Here is a 21,804-nt window from a genome sequence, read left to right on the forward strand (position 1 = left end):
AGCACTTTTCTCATTATAATTCTCATATAATTTCTTATTGTAATCAGCAGGAGCTAAGAACCTGACCTGTGTGAATGACTTGAAAAGTTGGATATTTTGTGGGTTTAGATGCTTGTGCACCTTGGAAAACCTGCTTTGCTTTTGTGCTCAGATAATCAGGATACATTTGACATGGTCATTTATAGCAGACCCTGTGTCAAAATGAATCCATTCTGCAACAGCATGATGGGATCTGGGCACTTGTGTCACTGGTGTCCACAGATTGATCAGGCATTTCTCAGAAAATCTCAGTTCTGGCTGAATAGGACACAAGTGCTGGGCACAGGGAAGTGAACACCATCAGCAAACCATCACGTCTGCACTAACAATGCGGCAGGTAGCATGTAGCGATGCTGCTGTTATTTACATGAGGCAGTACTGTTGTTTTTCTGTTATTTAAACCCTATTTATCATCTGAATGACACAAACCCTTGGAGGATATAATCGTGACAAGACACTCAAGTCATCTAGAGTTTTGAGTTGCACTTTTTTTCTCATGGGAAACATCCCCAAAATACCAACATGCAAATCTGTTCTTCTGCGCGTCAAAAGAATTCACCAGGCAACCAGGACCAGGAACTGAACAGAAATTACTTTTTCTCCCCACCTATATTTTCTTTTGAAAAAGCAGTCACTACTGGTAATCAAAGATTAGCTACTATTGCCTGATATTCAAAGCACTTCACAAATGAACACTCAATATCAAAATGGCCTTAGCTAACCTGTTTTATTATAAGCTAGTTTTGGTGACCGTAAGAACATAAGACTGGCAACACCTGGAACACACCAAAGGTCCATTTAATCCAGTGCATCTTCTCCAGCTGTGGTCAGTACCAAATATTTAGAAAAAGAGCTTAAGAAGAGGGCAAGTACACAGTGACCAGTGTGACCTCCCAGGTGCCAGTAGTCCCCCGCCTAGGGATTTCCCAAACCAGGCAGTACACTGACAGCTAAGTAAACTGGGCGTAGTCCTCACCTAATCTATGTCTCACTTTGGAGAAGCAGTTTGTATCCAGCATGTTGCACCACCCTCCAGCTCGGCAGTGTGACTGCAGACTCTGCAAGTTCACCTGAGTGAGCTTTAGAGGCCAACAACCGCACGGAGGTGACGGCAGTGCACAGCTGGAGCCTGCCCTGGCCTGTCCACTGCTGCATCTCATTGTGGTTTAACAAGGTGGTTGAAAGCTGTCCCTTGTCTTGCATTGTAAGTCACCACAAGCCTCAGGGGGCCCACAGATCAGCCGCCCCATGGGGTGTGCGGTGACAAGTGAACCATAAACTTCAGTGGACATGTGGTAGTTTGCCTGATGAGTGAGGTACCTATCTTACTGTCATGATGGTATTTGAGCAGTTACCCACATGTCAACACCACCAGACAACATACTAGCCTATAAGAGTACATAAAGAGCTCTGAATCTTTGACCCCAAGCTCCTTCTTCAGATGCAGCCTCCTAGCCCGTGGGAATTGCCTCTCATGTTTCAGCTGAAACAACCAACTGAGGTGGCCTCTATGTCACCTGTGGTGACTCACAGTCTGTCCTTGCTGCACGAGGCTCGCCACATGGAAAGACACATTCTGCTAGGCACATACTTAATTTATAAGCACTGATTATTGCATAATGGATTGGAGAGCAAAGGTCCTGGTCTATATTGTATTCAAAATGCCATCTGGAAAGAGGCTGGCATGGTCTGTAAGATGGCTGCTTTCTTAAACCTGATAGCTTTGTAAGAGAATCTTTCATTATTGATGAGGCAGAATTTAACGATAAAGATGTGTATTTTATTCTCAAGGAGAATGTTTTTGGTCACTGGGATGGTGATCAGTGGCTTAATTCCCACGACAAGCAGTGGGATGATTATCCTGTTATAAATGTAAAGCAAATAGTTTACTCAAAGAGCTTTAGATGTCATTAGTCTCTTAGAAAATGCATGTCAGTAGGTCTCATGTGACTTGGAAAGCAGTGTGGCTGTTTAATGTAACTTTTGCCTCCACTTAGGTCCACTGGGTGCCTATGACTGAGAGCAGCTGTCCTTATACTGACAGCCCTGTTCAGGTCATGGAGGCTTTGACCTGCCTCTGAACTGACAGTCTGAAGCACTGGACAGATACTGCTGTTTCAGTTCTTCAACGTTTATCTCAGGGATCAGGTTTCCAGAAATCTGCTGCAGTTGAGTTCCCATAATGAAATGGCACAGCAAAGTCACCCACATCAGGCACTCAAAACAAGCCTTCAAATCCCCCTCTCTCCTCTTGACTTCAAAACACAGGGAAGAGTAAACGCATATATATTGTTATGGCCCCATTTCTTGCTGGTAGGTACGTGTGGGACATGGGAAGCTGGTGGCAGAAGAAAGAGCAGAACCAGTGTTTTGGTACCTTGGATATGGCTCCATGCAGGTGACGGCACCGTCCTTGCTAGCTGGTATGTGTCTGGGAGAAGGCTGCAGCTGGGAGCCTCACACAGAGCCACGTGCAGCTGCCCAAAGCCTGTGTGTGCTGCACTCACAGGAGAGAACTACACGCATTTGGCCTCCTGCCTCTGACAGAACAAAGTGCTTTCTAGGTATCAGTGAACTGAGTCTGGCAGCATTGCTTTTCTAAGGTGGTGAAGTCCCCGTTTCATCAGAGGAAAAAACTATGGGTTTACCTACATGAAGATACTCCAGAATCCTAATTTGAATGAACTTTGCAAGCTAATGAAACTTTTAAAAACTTAATTAAATCACATTAAAGCCTCATGTGGGCATTTTAACTTAAGAAGAACATTTAATTTAGCCCACCATTATTCTTACTAAAGGTGTCCACTTTAATACAGATGACTCACCTATTTGAAATGTGTGCTTCTAGTTCACCTAGATGACTTTTCCCTCCATTTTCCGTTGTAAAGAAGCCATTCAAGAGAGAGAAGGAACTTGCTTGGGATCATCCAAAAGAAGTGCCAGGAGCAGAACTGTGGGAGGCCAGACATACATGAGTATTCAGGTAAGAAGCTTTTCTCTCCACTGTCATTCTAGAACTGCTGGAAGTGCTTTTTACAGATCTAGCCCCACTGCACTCTTTTTCTGCCCCTTACAGATCAGGCTTTGCAACAGACTCAAACAGCAGAGGCAAGACAGGAAGAGTGAACTAGCTGGTGTCTTGCTCCAAGCAACACAGTATAGAAAATTCATGAAAATGCCACGGTCCTTTGAGACTGCAGCCTAGGGATCATTTATTCTGCCCTTCCAGTGTAACACAGACAGTATAATTTCATTCCATTACTTCTTCAGTCAGCCTGATAGTTTATCTGACTGAAACATAAAGTCAGAAATTTGCTGCAGTCAAATTTTCCAGGCATTTCGTTGGATACATGTTTTCCATTAAAACCAATTTTCCTTTTAGAAAACTACTTTTTTATAATCTTTTTCTCCCTCTAACAGACATGCCTTTCTGTGCAAAACCATAGTCACTGCTTTCTTGGGGATGCAGCTTTGGCCTATAGCTTTTTTTTTTTTTTTTTAAAGGGGAAAATCCTATATCTTTCCAGGAGCCTGAAATTATTACACTAGCATGAATGCAAATTTCTTCTAACCTCAAATACCTCTCTCTTATTGTCACTGCTATGCCTAGGTTCTTGAGGACATAGAGTGAGTCCGTTTGTCTACCTTAATATGCCAGCAAAGCAGTCGGAACAGAAATACCAAAGCCTGCAAGTTTTACAGGATGATCCCAGCCTCAGGCACTCCACAGGAGCCAACAGGAGAATCTGGTGGGCAGCTTAAAGACTTCTTCATATAAAAGCCACAAATTTAGACTTTTCTCTTCCCCCAACCAAATGGCAGAATGAGGTTGGGCAGTGTAGAGAGATTCAAATACACATTGGAATAAAACATAAAAATGAGCAAGACAGAAAAATGGTGAGTAGCATCTATAGGCTAGGTAATTTACTCTCAAATATTATAGTCTTAATTTGAGATTTTTTTATTCTCAAATATCAGACTAGACTTACTATGCTGGACTGTTTCCACATTCTGGGATCATCAGTAATGTTCAGAACATATATATAAGCACTTTTCCAGTGCTGGATCTTCACACAATACTTAGGACAAGAGCACTACTTCTTACATTTTCCTAAGGCAGAAAGTGAGAAATGGGAAAAAGTGACTTGGCCTTGGCCACACTAGACAGATGTTTACCAGAGAACTGGAGGCAACACTCACAAATCAAACTATAGTTATACTTTGTTTGGCACCATAACACATAGACCCATCTGTCCGAAGCTCACAAGGTCCACAGGAGAGCTGGGCACAGTCCTCAGGTGGAGGTCTGTAGACAGACAGTTCTCTTGCAACACTCATAGATACCCACCCATCTTGCCTTCTCTATTGCCAGTATCCCTTGGATCTAGATCTTTCCTCAGGCTGCCAGTCCTCCATCTGAAAAACTACAGTGCTCTGAAAAGCCCTGTAGAAACAACGTTGGAGTTATTAACCTCTCAGCGACCTATGCCTAGACCCTTATTACAGCACCCTTACATGAAGTTGAATAAAACAGCATATTCAACTGAAACTATGACAAATGCATTAGTTTGCCTAATTTTCTCATCTGCCAAAGGACAGAGTTGGAATTATTCTTTCTGAGCAAATGAGTTTTAGCTTTTCTCATTAGGTTTTCATAATCTACAGTGCACAGACTGGGAGGAAAGAGCTTTCAGCAATTTTGGCTAAAAATAAATGACTAAAGGTTAAAATCCTGAGCAGGAGGGAAGGTGTAACTGGTCCAGAGAAGTTTCCAGCCTCCTTCTAGCAGTCTTGACTGCACGAGGAGTTTAACAATGCCAAAAAATGACAGAGCCAGACAAATCCTTACCCAGGTAGTGGAATGGGCTGTTAGGTCAGATACTGTGACTGACACAGACTGATCTAATATAAATAACCAACTTAAAAGATGAAGGGATTATCTGTACTGAAGTGTCACTTTTACCTTGGTTATGTCACTTTAGATCACTCTGGTGAGCTAACTTTATGGTGACACTAGAGCTGTGAAATCTCACATGGTCTGAGGCAGACACAGGGATCTATTACATAGCATGGGGCATCCTGCATACATGTTTGCATCTGTCTTCTGACCTAAAGGACCATCCATTCTCCTCCAAACCACAGCACCGTGCTCTTCTGTGTGCTGGAATTGAAGTAAGCTGAGTTGAACGCACTCTTGATCGCATGGATGCACTATCTGAAATTAGAGGCAGGTTAAAAGCCTCTCATGTGACCTCCTCAAGCCTAACTTTGCAATAGATGCCTACCTCTCCCAGGAGTTGCACCAAGGACACCAGGTTACTACCTAGATTGAGTAGGTGCCAGCACCATACAGCTGGAGTCGCAGCCAAGCTGGACTGTGTACCCTACCATGCCTGCACTACATGATATATTCAAGGTAGGGCTTGCTGGTACAGCAGTGAAAGCCACAGCTAAGAGCACCAAAGGAATACATCCCTTAAAATGAAATGAGGTATTGAGACAAATATTTTTTTTTCTGGCTGACATAACTGTGTCAAAACCAAGGCTTTAACAAGCTCTTTTTTTCACACTCCTATCCAGCTCAGCTTCACAAGCAAAGTGATGAAATGTAGGCCAAATGCTCTGCAGAGACAGCTAATCCTTTTTATTCATATGAGAACAATCAAATATACAGGATTGACCATAGGTAGTGTATGTTGCAGCCCGTGGACAACGAAAGCAGAACACGCTTCACTGTCTGCTTGTTCTCCAGAAAGTGGGACACGTGTTTGCTTGTGCACAATCCAGAGCATGGATGGGGCTTTGGGAACTCAAAGAGAAGGTCACTCTTACACATCTCCACACAGCATCACCTGCCTTGCCCTGGACTGCAGCTCTGGGACATTGGCCCAGAGATTGCCGGTCGTGACCAAAGCACACACACAAGGGGAATGAGGGAGCAGTGGGAGAAGGAGAGGGCCTGTTGCAGGTGGAGGGAAGCCCTTCCTCACAAAGGCATACGCAGCACGCGGGTCCCCAGACTGCTGTTTGTCACACCACATGTGACAGAGAAAATGAGACTTAAGGAAGATGATGCCACTTGTAGTATATATCCTATGGCAGATGAGCTGTAATTCTTTGTCTGTACGATGTTAGAAAGCGGGGGTGGTGTTTTTAAAGATATTTTCTATACTGCAGCTAAGAATGGCAGGTTTCACAATGAAGCTGTTGTTCAATTAAACGTGAATCAGTGTGTTTGCAGACCTGACTGATATAGGGAAGTAATAAAACAAAGACACTAGAACTTATCAGTAATTCTTACCATTCCTTAATGATGTTTCTAATCTATGCTTTTGACCCTTCAGTAATTCTACTTGGTTCTCTGCTGCTGTAACATTTACAAAGTAACTGAAAATTTTATGCCAGTTGTTAGCTTATCATGTTCTCTTTTCAACAGCCCAAGACAAAGGCCAGTATATCATAAAATAAAAGTCCAACTCCATATTTAGACTTCTGAGTAAATGACTTGAATTTGAAATGAGCAGAGCTCACAATCTCTCTCACTGCTTTTAACAGAAACTCAGGGGTTCCTGAAAAATAAAGTCTTTTATCAGACTTTCAGATATGGTCTTGGGGACATGGCTTTTTATGCATAGGCACAGGCCTTCAGTGAACTTCGTGCCATTAGTACAGGTATTGGGCAGGGACACTCCTCAGACCTCATGAGGATGTTTGTGCTTTTTCTTTCAAATCACTTGAGGGACAGCTTTGCATTCCATCAGGCTGGTTTAGCCCTAGAGGCTGGATTACCAGAGACTTCTGTTGGCCTATGTATGGGTCTGGACAGCAAAGGTGGGTGAGCTGTCTTGCTGGCATCAGTCCTGCAGCAAAGCCCTGTTTTGTGCCAGTGAGTTACAGACTGGTATGGAGCACAGCCTTGACACACACCACCTCCACAGCAGAAACACCTCCCTGGTAAAACTCACTAGTGCTGGAAAAATGTTTGTACAAAGCTATGGCTGAAAGACGAGCTCTTTTGACTACACCTGCTCTCTGAGCAAGCATGGTCACGCTCATATGTCAGTACTCTACATTGGTAAAACTTTCACTTCCAAGAAGAGAGAAGAGTTAAAACATTGGCAGACCTATTCACGCTATTGTAATGCTATTTAAAATTGGGAGTTGCGTTGGTATGGATTTGGTTAAGTGAAAAACAACCTCCTCTTGACACATATGCATAACCACAACTTTTGCACAGGCATGCAGCTGTAGATGAAACATCAGCTTGAAAAGTCTTGGTGACCTCTGGGCAGTTTGCTCGCATGGCAGGATTATGCAGAAGGAACCGCATAAAATAAAGTTACGAAGTGGCAGATTCAAAGCTAACAAAAGGAAGCGCTTCATCAAATGCATAATTAAATTCTGGAGCTTGCTGCCAACAGAGCTATGGATGCCTAAAACAGATTTCAAAAAATGATTTTACGAAGCTGTGGACAGAGCTATTAAGTGCTATTAAACAGCAAGATTCTAGGAAGCTTTCAAGAACCCACAGCCTGGCAACTACACCAGAGAATTACCACTACATGCTTGCCTTTCTCGTATAGTTTTCTCTAAATATCTGCTATCAACCACTGATGAAGAGAGGATACTAGAGTAGACAGACATATAGAGTGATCTAATGTGCCCATTTTTCATTTAAAACTTCCTATGTTGGCACTGATTTACCTTAATGATGAGGGTTGTGAACCGCAGGGATTCACCAACTGTTTTATAAGTAGCTGAGCCATCCATGGAGCCCAGGCAACCTCTTCGAGAGACCAGCTCTAAATCAATCAGGAGATAGTCATGTCATGTTCTCCCCAGGTTAATTTATCCAGCTGTTTGCCCCCAGGAAGGTAGAACTTATCAGGAACTTAGTTCACCTGTTGCAGGCATACCCTAAGGGGTTCACCCAACTCAGATGCAAAGGATTGCAGCAAGCAAAGATATTGATTCCAGGTCTCCCAAGTGCTTTGCTGGCACCCAAACACCTGATCTGTTGTGCTTCTCAATTCAGGAGATAAGTGCAGGAGAAGGAGAAAGAGGTAAAATAGGTAAGAAATAATAATTGTGCAATTGGCTAAAAGGATATTGCAAACTTTTATAGGTTGGCATATCATCAACCCCGCACCCCATCCTGAGGTTTACAGTGCACATCTCACTTTGATGGCCTTCTTTCTTAGTGTGAGCAGTCCTCTCTGCACAGAAAACTGAACATGCCTGGGAATTGTGCTGCAATAGTGGTCGTTACTGCTGGTATACATGAGGTCAAACTCTGTTCTAGCAAGGAATTTGTCCTCTGAGCTGTAACACGGGTTGGACTCGGGTACACAGGTGAGACAAAAACATGCAGTAACATGGTTAGCAGAGAACTGGGCTGTAACATGACCCCTTGGCATAGAGATCTGCCTGCGTAAATGCCACTCCAGGCATGACAGATGGAGGGAAAGGAGTTTCCAATGCTGCTACATTTTTCTATTGCTCACAAATGTAACAGATCCCAGTCTCCTGTGATTCCTCCGAGTTTTCCCTGAACCACTGTAACATCTTATTATGTGCTACTTGGCCCCATGGGCAGGAAACCCCTGAGGTAACTCCCCAGGGAACACCACTGGGAAAGGCAGGTTTTATTTCTGGTTCTGCCCTAGGATTTCTCATCGTTGTTTAGGAAACTGAAGAGGTGACATCTCTGTGCCTCCACTTCTCTCTTGTAAAGCAGGGCTTGCAGCAGTTTTTAGCCTCTCAGGAATGTGAGGAGAATGCAAAGATTTGAGGGAAGCTGTGAGGTACTCAGATTTGGTGGTACCAGAGACTACCACAGCACATGAGACAGGCAAGCCCTGTGTATGGCACCTGATGAGCAGAACCAGGATGAGCATTTTCACCAGGGTAGGTGGCTGCAACTGAGGCTCACCCTGCCTATGGCAGGCTTCCTGCATGAGCTGAGGTAAATCCAGACTTTTGTCTCTTCCACTATGCTCAAGCTTTGCCCTAGGATGGCAGCAGGACAGATTGCTGTCCTGTGTAACGCTGGGTCAATAGCTCAGTATCCCAGCTAGGAGAGGACTCTGCACCAGCATCACAAGCACCTTGTCCTGGCACAGCTGCAGAGCCCAACGTCAAAATCTCCCACCTCCAGGTCACTGCTGGGAAGAATTACAGTTTCTTAAGATTTCCCCAAATAACCATAAAAGTACATGTTCCAGAACAACTTGTTCTACCTCAAGCCATGTGGTTATTTCATCTAGTGGTGGGCATTGGAGGAGCTACTTTATCATCAGCTGCAGCAGGGCTGAACTGTTTCCTGATGTTGATTAAGGAAATAAAAGTCACCAAACACAGTTCTTCCTGAAGTCCTTGTGTGAAGCTCTTCCTTTCTGCATGCTCCCTACTGATTGCACTGCTTTGCCAAGCCTTTTTAAAGTTTCTCCATTGTTCTTCGGGTGCTGTCAATCAATCACGGTTGCCTGTGCACACTGGCAAGCTTTGCAAAGGCAAATATGCAATTGAGATCCTTAATTAACACCATGTAAGGTTCAGATCTATTCACTGGGGAAGGGACGTGTGAAAGAAATCAAGGAAGAAACAGAGCAGAATGGGGGGAAGGGATGGACCCTTTCCAATGATTTTATCTGCAGAAAGATATAATTAAGCTAGAATAATATGCAAGCTTGTTTAAAAAGAAAATGAACATCAAGAGAAGCTGAAGCTAACAACCAGCTGTGTCCTCTTTGAGAGTTAAATGAATTAGCTCCAAAGGCAGAAAAGAAGACGAAAAATAGGTTTTGTGTATCTTAAAGAAAGTGAAATCTACACCCACTGGTATGACACTGCAAATCTTCCACTTAATTTGCATCACAGGGGCAGGTCTTGTCACTAATAGAGGGAAATGTCTCCCTATTTGCCCGTTAAAAACATATGCTTTGCTTCCTGTTGTTGACAGAACTAGTCCTACCCTTCCACTTTCTCTCCAGACCAACTCAGGCTTCGTCTGCCAGCTTTGCTGCCTGGAGTATGTCTGAAAGGCAGTGCTGAAGGCAGGGTGACCGACAGGTAGGCTGAATTTGAGACTGAAGGAAGATGATACCATAATGTTCATCAAGATCTCACTGGGGTGAGGGGGAACATGGTGAAACGTGTTAAACTGTCAGTTTGAAAGAGAACCTTTAGGTAGTGATTTTGAATGTGTTTAAGAGAGTTAGCTACCTAGGTGATCTTCTCAGCAAGCTGGACACTCAGTTCCTCTAGGGTGTGTCTACACTAAAAGGAGTTTTACAGCATATGTATATATTGCTAGAGCCATGACAAAAATATTTCAGTAATGGAGATGCCATTCATACCAGAGAGAAGTTATTTTCTCAGCTACCTGAATAGACTAAGCTGCCTTTTTTTTTTTTTTAAAGCATAATTAAAATTATTTTAGAGCCAGCACTGTGATGAGTGTGGTGCATATTCTCCTGTATACCCCAGCTAGTATACCCCAACCAGACAGCAAAAATTTTCAGTACTGAGTAATCCATATGCATATTATCAATACCACCATTGCCCTTTAGAAAGGGAAAAACAAACCCGGGGACAAGTAATCACTCCAGTGTGAGAAGTCACACAGCTTTGCTGAGGAGACAACAGCAGCAACTCCAATTTTCCCACTTCTTATTTAATTTTTCCCTTCAGTGGTCTGTTTTCAGCCCTCAGGACCTTAAGGATGCCAATGGTTCACTTATGATTGAGAATTTTCTACCTCCGTCTAAGTACTACCAGAAAATAAGTTTATACCCATGAACTAAACCCATCAAGAAATCACAATCCAATCTGCAAACTCTGCAGGACAATGAAGAAGCTGAACAGCCTTCAGAGCACAAACAACACAAAGTGCCTGAACTCCTCCAAGTCACAAACAGTGACTTGTCGGTTTTCCCTCACTGCTGTAGTTGTCTATTAAACAGACATGTAAAATATTACACTACTATGGATGAATTTGCACAAATGTTTGTTTTCCCTTCTTTCTTAGCTGAAAGGTGGGAAGAAAAGCATGCATTTCTGTAGTCCTGGATACAAAACTGGTTTTGCCTAAATGTAGAGCAAACCGAAGGATCTATTTTTTCAGCAGACTGACTGTTTTTCGAAAGGGAGTGACCAAGTAAGCATATATTGCTATGATAAGACTGAGAAGACCAAAACAGGTGAAAGGCTATCATTCCTTGCCCACTTGAACCCTCTCAGGTCTGGCTGAGATTTAACCACTCCTTTGACAACAGTCCAGCCCATTCATGTGAACAACACACGAGAACTCACAGCAAAGCAGGGAGTAAGGATTCCTAAATGCCCATGTTGAGAGGGTTGAGAGAGCTTTTCTAATTGAAGACATGATCTATCAATCACAGTTTACTGTAGTGGAGGGCAGTGAGAGTGGACTGGTCAATACATGTCAGAACATAGACAAAAATGAGATTAAAAATTTAGAGATGTGGAGATCTTAATTATTTTGGAAACAGAACAGGGCAGTAACTAATGTCAAGCAGTTTTTGAATACAAGGATGAGCACGTGAAGTGCTGGAAGACTTTTAAATAGGAAATTAATAAGGGACAAGCGGAATAATGATATATTGTTGTACACTTTATATGCAGATATATAAGGCCTGTGTTATTCTTTAAAAAGGGACAAATAGCACATAAAGAAAATAAGCAGCTACAAAGCAAGATCTGGATTCATAACTTATGCACCAATACAATTACCTCCCCCCCTTAGTTTTATTTGGGAGAAATTATTTAAAATTCCTTGAGTTTTTAATTGCGGTTTCTCAGGCATTTCTAATGGGTCATATTTCAGCTGCAGCAGAGTGTTTCTGGCCTTCTATTTAAGTAATACTTTGCTTTGGCAAAGAGAACAAACATGGTCTGGGAACAGTCTACAATCTCCTCCAGTCAAATTCACAAACATAATTCTAGGCTTTTATCTCCTGCTGGAGTCTGCTGCTGAAAAAATTGCATTATTATATATGTGATTGTTAAGGTAATCATAAAATATGACATATTGACTTTGTTAAAATAAACACACCCCCCCACCTGCCCCCCAGCTAGCAAAACCATCTTAGTCTACATCATATTTTGGTCAGCTCTCTGACTGGCAAAACACTTCTTTGTCATCAGTGGCACACTAGGATACTTTATCCTGGGTTTTATCCATGTACTCTGGAATGTTTGACATGACTATAAATAATTCACTGCTGACACATAGATTTTCAAAAAGATTTAGTCTCAATTATAATGCAAGATAAAGCCAAGTGCCTGGTAGAAAGAAGGCAGCATGAGAACCATGCTCTAACCATTTTCTTCACCCGAGTGACTAAGCAGTGAAGATGGCCCTTCTGAGACCACATCTTTGTGGGAAAATGCACCCAGTTGAAAAGCTGGAATAGGCAGAGCTGGTGGAAAATCCCTGGCACAGCTCACAGCCCCCGATGGGGGAGTCAGCAGCAAACATTTAACATTCCTAGCCTGAATAGACTGACTTCCTTTCCACAAGTCCTGGCTTGTGGAAGGCAGAATGATCTGAGACAATGCACTTACAGGACACATTTCTCACTGGAATGCATTGTGGAAAACAAGAGGTTAAAAAGACCATATAATCTGAAGTAAGAGGGGTGGGAAGTTTTCCTGCTCCCAGAATACAAGCAGCCTGTGAAAATTCCCAAAGAAGAGAGGCCCAAGAGGAAGTTTCTTAATTTTGTCCACACCATCAGGGCCTCTAGGCAAAAGGAATTTAAAAAAGAAAAGGAAATAATCCAATCTGGCTTCATCCTTCTAACCTGATAATAGTAAAGACCAAGTCTTGGCTCAAGATCTAGGATTTGGTATTTCTGCTTGTTCCAGGGATGCTTCTTTGGCTTAATGACCTCCAGAGTAGGAAATCCCAGCTGAGACTGATTGGTAGAAGACAGAGGATAGCTGTTCTTGCCTGTTGCCCTTTTCCTCATTTCATGCCAGTCCTCAGAGCAGAAGGGGCACAAAAAGCTGTTAAGGCTAGGACCACGTATATCTGGCCTCCTGCATGACATTTAGGCAAAATTCCTGTCAGCCACACAGAACTGCCTCAGTGGCAAAGCGTGCTGCTGCATTTACAGCAACATCAACTTTCCTTCTGGAGTTCAAGGAGAAAATGCTGCAGAACAGGACTCCCACCCTTGGCTTTTTCCAGTACCTTTAAGGGCAGCTTGGGACAGCAAAAGAGAGTGACCGTGAGAGTCATTTTTCTGCAAGGACACTGCTCCCCTGCACACCAGCCCGTGGCACCCGCTGTTGCCCAGGGCGGTGCCAGGCACTGACCCTGTGCACACGTGGCTGGAGCTGACGTAAAGCACCTCTGTCCTTCCACTTGGCCTTGCAGAGACACTTCATGTGCGATAACTCTGCCCCTGCTCCATCGGTCACCTGGGCTGACCTGCAGCTGGACCTGGCACCCGTACATACTCTTTCCTGCTCGCTCTGGTGCCCCACTGGCTTCCCACTGCCCACGTGCCAGGATGTGGCCCTTCATCAGTGGAAACCTATTCCCTTGCCTACGTGGCCCAGCCCAGCTCCGCAAAAATCCCAAGGAGGAGCAGGGTGCTGCTACCCTGCTGCTGCCGTGCCCTGAGGAGGTGCTGGAGGACAGCCCTGGGGCTGGAGCAGTCTGGCACCGGCTCTGGTCTGGTATGCTGACCAAACCAGTTACACCAGCACCACTGTCCTCCCAGCCCCCACACTGAGCTCCCACACTGAGCTCGCCAGGACACTGGGAGGCCTTCAGGCAGACAGGGGTGGGGATGAGACCTGTGGAGCTGCTGCAGCTCCTTGTTGGGTATTATCCAAGAAGGAAAGCCACGTGGTACCTGGACCCACATGGTTTGAGGCCAGCCATTACACCCATTTGCTAACATTGCAGGGTTAAGTTGTAGCATAAACAGGGCTGTGCTATAAGTACTGGTACACAGCTTAACTAAGCAAAGACCATCTAAAGAAACAAATGTGAAGCTCTCCACAGGGCCGTAGTTATCCTTATGCCTCCCATTTTCCAAGATGAATACTGTTTTATCTCCCTGCTCATAACAGCCTTTTAACATCTTGGCCTTGGACACCTTTCTAGTAAAATTTCCCATGTCTCCTAGCTAGTTCCCTTAGGGCCAGAACTCTTTCCAGAAGTCCTGTTTGTTCCTTTTCTTCAGATATCCCTACTGTAGCCTGGGATCACGCACTGATCTCATTTTTCTTGTCCATTTCTTTTGATACCTCCTTAACCCATCTTCTCCTCCCATTTCCCTCTTCTAGTGCTCTGCTTGTTCCCAGTTTCAGAGAAGGTAAAGCAGAGATTCTGCTGTGGATTCTGAGGGGATGTGACAAATGTTCTTCTGCTGGGAAGACAGACAGAGAGAGAGAGGAGATGTGAAGCCTGACTTACTAGGCTGATGACCAGGCATTTTTTCCATGGCAAGTTTTTCTGAGGACTGACACGGTGGGTAGAAAGCAAATGGCTTTCAGAGATAAACAACTAGTGTTTCACCATAGGTGACAAGGAGCATGTATGACCAGGCCAGGTCAGATGTGTGGCTTCAAGTCCTCTTGTCTGTCCCAACACCCTCCACTCTGCTGTGAGCCATACATCAGCTCTCAGCGTGAAAGACATCTGGTTCATAGTAGAGAGTGGACTTTTCCTATCAGTTTCTGTGGTTTTCACTGCTTTTTCTCCTCATCCTTGTGAAAGAAAGTATATTATCCTCTACTTGCACTTACAGGTGATCAGAGGTTGCCCTTCGTGAGAGATGATTGCTTGGGTCAGAACTCCTGGGTAGATGTAGAGCAAATGTCAGATATGAAGGGAAAATTTCCAAAACACAGTAATTTCACACCACCAGGTCAAAGCCCTTCTCTTAAAGTAAAGGTCCCTACCCTTTTCTAGGTGTTAATCCATTGATGAGTTTTCTACAAGCATAAAAACAACATAAGCATTACTGAATGAACTGACTTTATGCCAGGCACACATTCCCACACATAACTGCTGTATTGAAGTCACAACCATGCTTATCCCCTTCTCCCCTCCATTTTGACTGCATTTGGAAAGAGAACATGGTTCCCTGGGTACGAATGACACAAAATGCCAGTCCTTCACTCATCCTTTCAACACACGTGGCAGCACTGCTTTGACGATGCATCTGCCTTGGCCTGCAGCTCACCTGGTATTGGCTGTTGTGCAAGTGCTTCCTGGAAACCCTGCAGTGTTTTTCCTCTGAAGCCGGCAGGGGCTGAAATTGGGTCAGGTTCTGAATGCAGATCACTGTAGGGTGAGGGTAGCTGGCTGAGCCAGTGCAGCTCTAATGCTTGCCTTTTCTTTCCCATGCATCACTGATCTGTACTGGAGCGGTGTCCCAAGCTCTCTGGGCAGCCAGGTGAGGAGTAGGTAGGGAGGTCTCAGTTTCAGGGAGTTTATGCTTGATGCCATTTGGGTTACAGGGATGGGAGCTAAAGCCCCACTGGCTACCTGGAAGCCTCATCCAGCCATTGCCACCTGCATTGCCCACATACCTGGGACAGCCCTGGCTGCTCACAGGACAGACCGTGCAAACATTGTAGACAAAATGTGCTCCAAGCTGTAACTTATTGCAACACTTTTGGGGTTATAACTTAGATGTGCATTGTGAAAAACAGGCAGCAGAAGGGGTGAGAAATCAAACCCCCTGTGAGTGCCCGAGTGGCTCCTGGATACTCTAATAGCCTCTTCACCTTACTGCACTACTCCCAGTGACCTTGACTTCAGCAAGAAGGCTGACAGCTTAAGTGAAGCACAGACTAGCAGTGATCAGGTGTCAAGTTCCAGTCAGTGACTGCCTGCGGGATGAGCAAAACGACTTTTAATCCTCAGTGGTTCACATCTCACTTGCAATGGGCCCAAATTAGCTGTTTGGTTATGGGGCTGAGACCTAAATAGGTGACTGAAACTGCTCTAACCCAAGAGAAAGAGCAAGAATTTGGGAGGCTCTGGCATAACTGCTTGACCTGCCACAAACCCGTCACACAACCATGCCCGAGTCACCCAGTTTTAGCCCTTCACATTGCTTCCCTGAAATCGGGGCAAGCACAGCAGGCTGCTGGGGGTTGGTACTCTGAGGTCTGTAAGAAGTTTGGCCATTGTAGGTGACACGTGCCCCAGAAAGGTCCACAAGAAAGAACTGTCTAGAATTAACACCTGCCCCTTTCCTTCAGCACTTCACATGTATGGGTGCAAAGTCCCAGTTCACCCAGAATGAATGCAGGACAGGGACATTTGCTCCAGCCCTGCCTGTTTCCCATATCCTGTGGATAAGAAAAAACTTCAGGCACCGGGGTTGGGTACAAGTTACCCTCATCAATGCTAAATTCACTTTAAAAGCAGTATCATCAGTTTTTTTCTCACCTCCTCCCTCCCCACAAGTGCATGAAGTGTCTTTCAGGTAAAAGACCATGCCCAAGGATTCTTTGAGATGTTAGCAAAGGAAATCTTCGGTTAGAGAAAGCTGCTGTTGTTAGGACAACATGTATCATAAACCCTGCCATTGCTGCATACTCCCTGCCTGGTCCCAACCACTCTCCTTATGCTTCACGGCCTCTCTCCCACTTGACAGGCTGCAAATGAGGTCAAATGCTCTGGAAATGGTTTGTGGTACTCTTTTCTGTATATAATAAAAAGCCCAAATGAAAGCATTTCTCAAGTCAGCACTATGTGAGCAAAGATGCCTAAACTGAAGTTTTGAATTAAAGGTGGTGTTGATCAAACTGCTACAGTTGACTGACTTTGCATGAACAAATCAGTCCATGAGTCAGTGAGTCATTCATCTCTGCAAGGACTGAGATGCCCTCCTCTCACCCATCTGAATAGCAGATCTGGTTAATGACAATACATGACTTACATTTGCATCATGCATCCATTCCATAGCAGCTTTTTAGCTGCAAATAGCAAAACTACATGTCTGGCCCTGTGCTGCTGCCTGGTGAAGGAGAAGGCTGTATATAACCTATCAGATATGCAACTAGAGGGCACAGTAAAATTGAGGGAAGGGAAACTAAGTCATAACATCTGGGACATACCAAAGGTGTACTGCTAACAAACTGCAAAGAAAAATTAAATCCATGTGATTAGAACCAGCGCACAACGTATCCAGATCTCATGATTACATATCTCACTGAAGACATGGCCAGCAGCAGGTTTTTCTGGCAGTGGGGGCCTTTCCTGCTTCAGATATGAGATTGCCACCTACTGACCAATTGTCCTTACTTGGGGCAATACCCTAGAACCCGACCCTCTATTCTCCCCTTATCAGAAAGACTCCACTACATTTAGTTTGTGCTATCTGATCAGATTGCAAACAGAGGTCATATAACTGTACAGACCATTAAGCACCTATTCACTTGGGCAGAAGTAAATGACTCCATTTTACTGAAGTACTACTACTCACACAGTTCACCTTAAGCACAGGGACATTATCTCAGCAAGGCAATGAAGGCAATAAAAATGCAATCTGCCCAAGACATGGTTCTTGCTGGGGAGATCTGGATATGGAAAGTTTTTCCAGGTCTTTCCAGATCTGTGCTGCTTAGTGTGTAATGGGAACACCTTGCAAGCAGCTAAATTTATGTGTCTGGGACTGGAATATTTGGACACATGTTGGTTTGTGGTACCCTGCCCCTATCTGCCAGATGCAGAGAGAAGGCTTTTAGATGACTTCTCATCCAAATGCATGTGAAAAAGTATCCCTGCTGGAAACCTCTCACTGTAGCACAGTTCTGTTTGTGCTGGAAAACCCAGCTATCACCACCCAACAAAGCAGCAGAGTGCTCTTGGAGGGGTTCTTCTCAGCAAATGTCCAAAAATAGCAGATATTGCAGAAGGGTAGAAGGTCACGTAACACCCATGCTACAACACTCTTCTGAGTGCTGTTCATTACCTACGACAAGCCAGCCACTCCTTTTCTTGTTGCTTGCTAGGCAGTTTCTAATTCACATAGTCTTTCTTTAGCTGCTGTTTTGCTGAGTATCTCACACATTTTTTGAGGCCCAGTTTTCCTTCACAGAGCTGGGATAGCCACATTGGACTAAAATCTGCGCATTTCCGAGTTTTCTCTCTCATTTCAGTTACAGCCTCTGCCTCTGACTCAGACTGGTGTTTCTGATAGGATCTCAGAGAGGGAGGAAACAAGAATAAATAGCATCACGCCCTCCTCACGTGGGTTGTGGTGCAGAGCTGAAACAGAAGATGAGGAAGAGCCTGGGCTGGAGAGGGAGGGGGCTCAGCTGAAACTAACCCACATTTTGAGGATTCCTCCGCTCTAATGGGGCACTGAAGCAAGGGTATTACCAGCCTCTCCTTCCCTCATACCGGTACCCAAACTGGCTATTACTAGTTCTTAACTATCAGAAGCATGAGCTGTCTGTCTTAACCTCCCAGACCTGGCAACAAAGCTGCCTTAAGAGGCAATTAATGCTGCCGGGCAAGATGAGGGGAGGTTAGCATGGTAAAGGTCACGGACACTCAGGAGCCCCGGCCAAGGGTGACGCTGTGTGTGCTTCTCTCCAGGGAGCAGCATTAAGGAGAAGTCAAGCACAGGCCACTTTGAAAGTGTAACACTTTGAAACAGTGGCGGAAAGCTAAATAACTTTACTGGCATGGAGGGATAGAGAGTTTAAGCATTTTGACAGTAAACAACTTTTCCTCTGACCTGATTCAAAGCCTGGTCTGGTGAGATTCAGTGGTGACTCAGCCTCAGAGAACTGATTAGTACTCTACATGCCAGGATATGCTGGCCTCAATTTGGTTCTTTGGAGATACCTGCACGATGAAGAGTTCTTTATAACTGGCACATATTGAGAGTTTTAGGAGGCCACTAGGCTGAAACTGAGACAGCCACTTACTAATACAGTCAGTACCTTTCAGCCAGAAAGGCCAGATGGTATCCAAACCCAGGATTTCTTGGTATCCAAACAGGGTCAAACTGGAATGAGAAGACACATACACAGAGTTTTGTGAAGCTCCCCTTAGAAAGGCCCCGTATGCCTGTGGATGTCCTCAAAACATTATCAAATGCTTTTATTAGGTACCTACAACTTAGTTCCTTCACTCCTCAGGATGCTGCAACTTTTAATAAAATGTTAACTTACTGGTTGCACAGTTTCAAATCTCATTCTTTGCCTCCACCAAACAAGGCACAGCTACCGGGGCAGTGGTGTAGCTAGCAAACCTCAGTACTGCATTTGCAGTTCATTTTCTCAGACAGTAATAATAAACCACACCAGTAAAAAGCCTCCTGCTGCTGCTTTTGCCTCTTATCACTGCATTTACAGTAAAGCTTGTGCTGATTGCAGTAGACTGGTGGAAGGTGAGGGAGAGAAAAGGTATTTTCCGCATTCTTAATAGCTCTATAATTTCCTAGTACAAGATAAGGCTAGGTTGTGTCATTGATCCCTGTAACACAGGACATCCCAGGGCAGATAGGAGGTACATAGAGGCAGGCAGCCCATTCTGGGTGAGGGACAGAGCCTCACAGAAGAAAGGAGAGCAAAAGCTCACACAGGACTGAATCCAGACCAGGAGATTACTTTTCTCTTTTCAGCAGGGCTATTACGGTGGAGATGAGCTCTAGTATGAGGCAGAAACATCTGTTTTTAACAGTGTGTGTTCATTAATATCTCTTCAATTGAAAGGACAAAATAAGCAGTTGGAAGGAAATAAAGTCCAAGCAACTTTCTCTAAGAACTCAAAGACTTCATGATCAACATCCCAAGTCCACCACGAAAGACATCCAAGAAACAGACTCAGTGTTTGTGAAAGTTCTAAAAATAGTAAATTATTTTCAAAACCCTAAACATTTTCTATAAACATTCCTATATACCCTAATACAACAAAACAAGAGGAAATTTCTTCTTGTTTCCAGATGACAATTCTTTCTCAAAAGGGGAATGAAACAAGGAGAGGAAAATGAAATACTGTACACTGGGAAACACTGAATGTTAATATTTACCTGTCTTGTTACATCTTTTTTCTATTGATACTTGTTGACATGTGGGCCTCTTTCTGGTTAGCTGGTTTCTGCCTGAGTTCATGCATAGGAGAACTTGACTCTTGATTTGGAAGGTACAACTGTAGTGTATTCTAATTTTCCCAAGGCCAACCTGGGGGAAAAGAAAAGGAACAATGTGTCACTTCACACCTTCACCTCATTCTTCTTGGGCTTTTGCTATCTCAGCCTGTTGCACGTCACAGTTTGAATAACACTGCCTGGCAGCCCAGAGCAGCTATGCCAGGCACATGTTCCCAAAGGGATTTTCCCTCTGCTCTTACGTGAGCATCTGGGTGCCTCTTGGTTTACATAACTCTGAAAAACATCTGGGGTTACAAATTCCTAATACCTCAATTTGTTATGGAAATAAAACATGCTTGTAGGATAAAGATGCTGTTTGCAGGTTACACCACTTGTTGAGTCAGAGGGAGGAGGAAGAGAGGAGAGGTCGGGTTAATGTACGCTATTCTCTGTCCCAATTCTTTTGATAATGGTTCCAGGCAGCTGATTGTGCCCTTCCTGAAGTACACAGAAAGTGCCAGAAGGCTGCTTTCTGCCAGCCGAGCTGAGGGTCAGGCTCTCTGCACAACTGAGTGCAAAGGAGGGCACGTTTCAGAGAAGTATTTTTAGTGCAGGGGAGATGATGGACCTGGAAAGGGAAGGCACTTCTCCAAGCCTGAGTTGGGCAAGTGCAGGGTGTCTGCCAACCCTGTCCCTCTGCCAAAGCACTGCCAACCTGGAAAAAAGACGCTTCTTACAGAGGTGAGCGAGCTGTTCGCCTGACTTCCCGGGCTCCCCCTTCCCTAACATCTCTCCTCACTGGTGCAAATTGCCCTGCCAGTTTTTCAGCCACAATCTCCCGCCTGGCAGGAATCCAACCCAGCCCAGCTAAGCAGGAGGCACCTCTGCACCCCCGAGCCGTGGGCAGCCCCCCTTGCTGTTCCCTTGCCAGCCCATGCCTGGTTTGAACCAGAAACCCAGCTGAGAATCACAGACTAGCATCAACCCTTCCCAGGAAAAGAGGTTGTTTGTTTTCTTTTTAATACAGTTTCTATTGTTCAGGAGATTAAGGATGTAGTGGAGGCTTGTGGCATTTTTCCTCTGGGATCTAATTACGGAGGAAGAAAAATGAATTTGTATATTTATTAACTCTTCCAAATCCAAAATAAGACATAGGAAAGGCCCCAGCAGAGGCATATTTAGCCATTGCCCATCTTCTGACTGTGTCTCCTACCACATATCCAAGAATGTGGTAAGACATAGAAAAATACACTGATAGTTGTTGGAAGCACCCAGTGAACCTCCAGCACTCCCCCGTGCCAGTGGCAGTTTGCCAGTAACTGGATGATAGATGTTACCTAAAAATCTGCATACTTTTATACAGGAAAGCTGTGCAATATTTTCCTTAAAGCTGCAATTCCGGGTATCAGGGGGTTGCATAGGTACTTCGATCAAGTGGAAATGGGATTTGAGCTGTCATGACTGCGTAGAAAATCCTGAAAACAGAAAGTCTCTGTACACCAAAGTCACCCATATTAAGAGGGCATAAAAAGAGGATTTTTTTCCTATTTATTTATTTATTTATTTAATAATTTGATTTCTAAATTCTGAAGGCCTCTTCCTTGATGAATAAACAGCTGAGATTAGTAGCAGTGCACTCAAATATTTTTTCTTTGCACAAATA

At 44.3% G+C, this 21,804-nt stretch overlaps 2 long non-coding RNA genes across 2 annotated transcripts in view; one reads left to right on the forward strand and one right to left on the reverse strand.

Annotated features, from left to right (window-relative positions):
* Positions 1 to 21,804, reverse strand: part of LOC113991354 — a 136,118-nt gene that overhangs the window by 4,762 nt on the left and 109,552 nt on the right. Inside the window, exons 4-5 of the long non-coding RNA XR_003541899.2 lie at positions 20,082 to 20,232; positions 2,865 to 2,990 (exon numbers count right to left, since the gene is read on the reverse strand). This is a non-coding gene — a long non-coding RNA (uncharacterized LOC113991354). The remainder of the gene's footprint in view (positions 1 to 2,864; positions 2,991 to 20,081; positions 20,233 to 21,804) is intronic.
* Positions 2,060 to 4,588, forward strand: LOC120324685. The gene is made up of 2 exons (XR_005566174.1): positions 2,060 to 3,022; positions 3,650 to 4,588. It is a non-coding gene; the product is annotated as an uncharacterized LOC120324685 (long non-coding RNA).

This window comes from Pipra filicauda, unplaced genomic scaffold, assembly GCF_003945595.2.
Source record: "Pipra filicauda isolate LSUMZ 115617 unplaced genomic scaffold, ASM394559v2 scaffold64_size3178608_pilon, whole genome shotgun sequence".
In the NCBI taxonomy this organism is placed as follows: domain Eukaryota; kingdom Metazoa; phylum Chordata; class Aves; order Passeriformes; family Pipridae; genus Pipra; species Pipra filicauda.